The following is a 7221-nucleotide window of genomic DNA, read 5'->3' on the forward strand; positions in this document are numbered from 1 at the left end:
GAAGGAAACCCTCCACCAACTTGCACTTGGATTGCATGTGACCCAGGACATGTTTGTAACAAGAATGCTCTTGATATTTCAAAAGTACCTGACGATTCCAGCTATACCTGCTAAGTCACCAATGTACATGAACCTGATACAAAAAACTGCCATCATTTGTAAGTTACATTAAAGTCCTGCGTATACAGCTGTAGCTTCATACTTGTACCAACATGAAATTTTGATTGAGTTCTAAGAGTTAAACCAGGGACTTATCAAAATGAATACCTGTATCAATAAACATTTTGAGAAAATCTGTTAGCATTATGCAAGACTTTCCAGCATTTTGTTAGTTGTAAATTATTGGCATACTTGGTTCTTATGATATAAAGATAGATTCTTGAGCCATCATCCCGCTTCATAGACATTGCAGGAAATGTGATTGACATAACCAGTGTCATCACAAGCGAAAACTGCACAGACGAAAAATACAACAGATCTTTGTTACTGAGGAAATTGGAAGAAGAGGTAACTATCTTTGATACAGTATTGCCTATACTCAGTTCATTATCTAATATCTGTTTATGCATTAAATAACTGTGAATATATGAAAGTCATATGTGTGAAATGCAAATGAAGACATGAACATGAAAGCAATCTTCGGAGTAATGAACACTACTTGAGCAGTAGTGAAAATAAGGCGTGCATGAAATAAATTCAGGCCTGTACAGGATTTGAACCCACGACCTCTGCGATGCTGATGCGGATTATTCATCACTGCACGGGTTTATTTGGAACCAACATACATGTAATGACGAGCTCCCAGTTCACTGGCTTGCTAGCTCAGTCAGTAAAGCACTGCACCGGTATCACTGAGGTCATGGGTTCAAATCCTGTACAGGCCTGAATTGTTTTCAGGTCTTATTTTCACTACTGCTCAATTAGCAGTCATTACTGCGAAGATCACTTTCATATTCATGTATTTATTTATTGTTAGTTAGTTCAGGGTGAGAGACTGATGTGCAGACTGTATATTGATTGAAAGGAAATTCAGCTTCTGGAGAATGTGTGAAGAACATTTTGTTTCATTCGACAGTGTTTCTTGTGTTTCTAGACTGCATTCAGTTTCTTAGGGTTCTGTCAAATCTTGAGCTTGAAAGGCTTTTTACAATCTTCTTATTATTCATCGTTTGCTCATGCTTTGTATTTAGGGCTATAATTGGTCAGGTGCTTTTTTGCAACAAGTATACGAAGCACATGACAAAGAGAAAAGCAACTTTTTAATTGAAGTAGCACTCTCAAAGAAACAGACTCATTAATACTTGTAGACTTATTCTCGGCTGATTCTTAGCAAAAGGGCCATTTTCAACCAAATTATAGTAAATAATATTTGTAGTTATATACCTAGACTTTCACTCAACAAAGCGAGCTCTGTGATTGGTTGACCGGGATACAATTGCAAAGTTGTTGCCCGCATGCCAAATACAACAGCACATGACTGTTTAAGGAAAGTCTAAATGTATAACAAAGCACTTAATGTATGGTCTGTTGGGAAACTAGCTAGTTTTGTTTTCCCTTGAGTCCTGATGTCTCCCAAGATAAAGTCGAGGTAAACATGAGGACTCGAGGGAAAACAAAATTAAATGTTTCCCTTGGGACCATATATTAAGTGTATAATGTTAACCTCATTTGTACTTATGTACGTGTACATGCACAATGCATGTGTGATACATGTACACTAACATTTTGAGACAAATAGTTGAAATGTTTACTGACAGCTTAGAAGAGCATTTGCTGTTAAACTTGATTACAAAAGAGTGCAGTCAATGAATGCCAGGTACGTAAATGAAGTTGCTCACGTTTCCAAATTTTGTTTACTTTTTTGTTTTTTTTTTTACTATTTTGTTGTCTGTTTTACACTTCATGTCTGTTTAACCCTCGGTTGTTGTCTGATCCAAGGTGTGGAAGTATAATTGTTGACCTTGCACTGAAATTCAACTCCACTACAAAGGAACAAGATGTTATCGTAACACTTAATGACGCCTTGAAAGGTGGAAAACTGGAAGAGTTCAGTGTGGGTTCTATAAAAGGAAAAGACCTGATGTGGAACCAACAGGTGGAGGTGCCACATCAACACCTGACGGAGGCTGTGGGGGTAAGTCCTCCTTATACTTAATATAAACGTTTTGCAAGTTGATTAATTGATGGCCTTGCCCTGTACATGGTTGGAAGCATCAATTATTATAGTGAGTGCAGAATTGATACTGTAGCAGGTTTTTACAGAGATCTGAGAGCTTGGTGTATAATGATAAGATAACAATTTTAACAACAGCCCCAATGACAGTAACAATTGTAATCAAAACTGGAAATAAATTCTTGAACATGAATGGCTATTGGCAGCCCGATATGAGCGATAACAAGATAGTATAAACGTCATGCGCGTAATTGGATAGTGTACTAGGACATAGTATTTGTCATGCCTGTGTAATTGGACAGTGCGCTTCATTAAATCGCGCACGCGCTTTTGTTGTGCATTTCGCTTAGTTAGCTGTTGATTATTTTTTTATGAAAACATGCAACCAATAGTTAATTTACGTTTTGTTTTTCTGAGAGAGAAAATAATTGAGTGGCCCTCTTAATTCCGAAAAAATAGCAGCCATGCCAGTTTTCCTCAGATTAATCGAGCGTTTTTTTTGTGAAATCCTTAGAGCTGCCAAGTGGGACAAAAGCAGGCAAACCATTATTCAAAGACAAATGACTTTTTAAATATAAAGTAACGAGTAATTTAATCTGATTAAGTACTCTCCAGACACCTATGACATTAAGTTTTTTTTTTTTTTTTTATAAACATAATGATTTACTTTTTTTTAATTTTTATCTCAGTGAAAATAGGGTTCCTTTGTGAAAAAATGAAACTCAATACAACTGAAGTTCGACTCAGTTGTTTGGCTTGAGAAGATACGCTTTCATTTACAAAAACTTATCTCAAGCTTATCACGCTTTGTAGGTACTGTATGTATTATTGTTGGTGCAGTGTTTGGATCAGTTGCTGCACTGGCTGTTGCTGGAATATTAGTTTGGTGGACTTGCGGGAAAAAGAGGCGCAACACATAAGGCTCTAAAGGTAAGTGTTGCATACATTTTATGCTCTCAAATGAACGGTAGTTTTGTTATCCCAGAAATATATCTGTAATATTTTTTCCTTTTTCTAAGACCAGGCACTAGTTTTAGTTCACTATCCGCCGCATGATGATCTTTGTTTAAGCATCTTTGTTTTTAACAGATAACTTTTAAAATAGTGTATTGTTAACTAATAATTAATGTTTTGTAATCTAATTTGCTGATAGCCAGTAATAGTCAAAAGATCGCGCTTGACATTATTTACTTTGACTCAACTTGATGCGCATCAAACAGACTTTACTTTGCTTGTGCGAGATAATTTTGTTTGTTGTCGATTGTTCATCCATTATTTGTTTTGTTTTCGTTTGCTTTTTATGTTTCTTTGTCTCGTTTTTCCACCACAGAGGTTGCGATGAGCAGAAGGTGAGATTTTTGTATCGAAAAAGTGTTGCTTTCTACTTGCGTTGCTCCTTATGGACCAATCCATTTAACATTTTAACAGCCATACTGTTTTCATGTGAATATTTGTGATTGATCCAATAATGATAGATCATGTAAGACACTCGCTAGCTAAAAGGCGGAGAGACATATCACTACAATTATTGTAATAGTTATCACTTGCACAGTAATCAACATCTTAATGGTCCGTTGACACAGAAAGAAAAAAGAACGGCAACTGCAAGTGTACTTACTTTTTTATACGATGAAAGATCGCTTGATGTTACTTCAGGCCCAAGTAATAGTTTTCTAGATGTTCCCTACTAGTAGAGCGATTTTCCCTTATCATAATTATCATTATCAGTATTATTATTATTATTATTATTATTATTATTACTATGGAATGGAACTTTCAATACTTGAACAGTGCTTTCAATGAGATTTGGAGTAGGTGGCTACCTCAGTAAAGCACCCACCGGGGAATAAGACGGAGAACAATTTCCCTCTCGTTAGCCCATTAGTTCCCGGCATTCAGAATAGACTGGCTTCAAATGGAGTTTTTTGTGTTAAACTTCGGTAAATAATCATTAAATATTTGAATTTTCTCTGTAACAATTTTTGGAACGCATCGTTTTATTTCTGATCAAATCTTCCATTGGCTGACATGCAAACCTGCCCCCTGAGTTTCACACAATAGTCTTCTGGAAAGGAAGGTTATTGTTTACTGAAATGTGGGTCAGTACGTTCTAGGAAATTTTTTTTTTCTTTCTGGAAGTTTCGTGTAAGATAAGACAATAGATGCATTTATGCTAGAGACGTTAAAGTTGTTTAAGACGTTAAAGTCGTCTCGAGACGACTTTAACGTCTTAGACAACTTTAACGTCTCTAGCATAAAAACTGCCAATATCAGTCATTGTAATCAAACTTGTTCTTCAAGGTAAAACTTTAAGCGATGTAGAGGTGTTTCAGGTGTCACTTCGTGAGTTTTCTTGATAACTTCCAAAAGGCATAGAAAGATCCAGAATGAAGGTAACAATTAAAAAAATGTGCCGAAATTGATTTGTGTGAGTTATCTACAAGTACGCTATTTTGACAATTCTGATTCTCGAGTTTGTTTCTAACTAGCAGTTGAGAAGAATTGTTATTATTCCATTTGTCTAAAAATATATGATGATTTTAGTTCACCACAAAGTTGGTTGAAAATTATTTAAGTAAACGACGATGGGCACTTATAATTAGCGCTTAATGAATTTATGTAAAACATGCGAAACAAGGAGAAAAAGAAAATTGCCAGTCAAAGAATGAATCTAAAAATCAAAGAGCACAGAATTTGAAAAATAAATAAGGTGAATACTCCAGTAAAAAAGTGAATATTGTTTTCTTTTCTTTCCTGCATCCGTTTTCCGGCTGAGATTCTGACTAGACTCTCTAGAAAGTTTTCCAGTTATTTTGAAATTTTCAGGCTAAGGGGATTGGTTTTGTTTTATGATATATTTGTGTTGTTTTTTCAGAACATTTGGAAATTCAAGTAATAAAAGAAGAGAAAGTGCAAATGTAGGTCAAACGATGAAATCTTTTACCTTGTATAGATATATATTCCTGTGGTCTAATGCGCTTTTTTTCTTAAGTTGCTGTCTTTACTGAGAGTCTTTTCATTGCGGTTGACGTTTTACCCAAATCCAGAAAGTTATGATCCATAAAGAATATACGTCGATTATTCCTTGATACATTTAAATACGTCATTCAAGTAACTACTTGTGTATTATTAAATTGAAAACAATTTTTTTCTAAGATTGCAGTCGAATTGCCTACACCTTCTCAAAGCCATTACATGGCACTAGATGACAGAGCTCGTTCACAAGTGATAGCAGATGTAAGTCCACTCAGCAGTGAACAAATCAGCGAGTACGCTTCTCTTGTTCCATGCACACGCTCCTGTGAGATTCCTAGAGAACATGTGACGATGAAGCAGATCGTTGTGAAAGGTGCTTTTAGTCAGGTTGCCAAGGCAACAGTCGTAACCTACAAGGAAGACCCAAGAAGACGCTTGTAGCTGTTAAAATGCTGTCAGGTACCAAGTAATACTGAAATCATATTTTATTTAGTGGTCTTTGGTCAGATCTAGAAGTTTGTCCAGATTTTCTTTTTTCTGTTTTCTTGTTAAGGACTACGCCAACTCCTTGCATTTTTGCTTCTTATTCAGGGGCGTCTCCCTGTGAAATGGACTGCCATTGAGGCGTTGCTTTACGGAAAATATTCTACCAAGAGTGATGTGTGACTACAAGGAAGTCATAGACACTGCATTTATGCTTAACGAGTTTGTTTTGTATGAATTGTTTTCAGGACTGGGAAAAGTTATTGGGTCAATTCCGTATTTTGGTCTTTGCATTTTCTTGATGTGAGGTCATCTCAGAAAGGAGTGGATATGTTTATTTTCGCATTTCTTATTTCCTTAAACTCATCCCGTTTGTTTTACAGGCGGAGCTACGGAATACTTCTCTATGAGATTTTCACAATTGGTAAGTTATTCCAGCTGGGGTATTCTGAGGTATTCAGTTTCGGCCATCTGTTGCATAACTACCAAGCTAGTTTAGATTGCCACGGTCGCTGGACTTGACCGAAAGAACTAATGAACAATGATTCAAAAATTAATTGTCATGTGAAAATATTTTCACATATGTAAAGATTTTCATTTTAGAGTATGTTAACCTTACCTGCTGTAATTCAGGTGGTTAACCGTATCCACGAATGGATGGAAGAAAAATTGCAAACTTACTTCAAGAGGGATACAGAATGCCCAAACCACAACATTTGGATGATAAGTTGTATGTTAATATGGTGTTGCTGTTGTTGGTTTTTGGTTTTGCTTGTTTGTTTGTTTGTGTTTTTTTATGGCTTTTATCGTTCAATAGTATTTGTCCTGCTTTTGTTCGGGTTGCATGTGCACCTCAAGATTCACCATTTTTACTTGTTGAACCAGCCTAACGAAGGGAAATGAAAGGAGAAGTACATTATCACGAGTTTATAACTATAGTATATACCCTTTCTCCTTTGTTATAAAAGAGATGAAATCTGTAACGAAAAAAGCTTGTTCATTAAGAATACGTTGGACCGTTTCTAGGCCACCAATGACATAGCAAGATATCCATAACATCCTCGTGTTTCAGGTATGAAATAATGGCGAGATGTTGGAGAGACAAACCTAACTTGAGACCATCTTTTGAGAAGTTGAGAAACAAACTCAGAGAGATGAAAAACCAGCACAAGGTAGAATTAAAGAGTTTGCAAAGAGACTCTCTCTCTCCCTTTTTTTTCTTTTGAAAATTTGAACGTTTGAATCTATCGCCATCAAATTGACTCGATAACAGTGTCACCAAAGAGGCTTCGAAGCGTAGTTCGTGGTTTCAATTTATTTCGCTTCTAGAGTAGTATTGAGTTCATTGAGTACCGAAAATAGTCCTTGATTGCTTTGATTTGCTTGCCTTGCTCTGCGATTGGTCTGGAAAACTTGCGCCACCATCTCAACTAATCTAATGCAGATCTACAACCAATACCAACTTGGTCAGTCGCGTTTTCCCGCGCTTGAAACAGGTTGCCTGATTTTACTCTGAGTTCTCATTGGTTAATGATGATGTTAAACTTCGTTCTGTTTGGTGGTTGTGATTACTCGAGGGCTCTGTCTAG

General features: G+C 36.2%; 1 long non-coding RNA gene across 1 annotated transcript; it reads left to right on the forward strand.

Moving 5' to 3' along the window:
• Positions 1-5968: 5968 nt before the first annotated feature.
• LOC149043977 (uncharacterized) lies at positions 5969-6367 on the forward strand. Its single transcript, XR_016187551.1, has 2 exons — positions 5969-6056; positions 6266-6367. It is a non-coding gene; the product is annotated as an uncharacterized LOC149043977 (long non-coding RNA).
• The last annotated feature ends 854 nt before the right edge of the window (positions 6368-7221 follow it).

The sequence above is a fragment of the Pocillopora damicornis genome, chromosome 6 (assembly GCF_964200805.1).
Source record: "Pocillopora damicornis chromosome 6, jaPocDami1.2, whole genome shotgun sequence".
Taxonomy (NCBI): Eukaryota; Metazoa; Cnidaria; class Anthozoa; order Scleractinia; family Pocilloporidae; genus Pocillopora; species Pocillopora damicornis.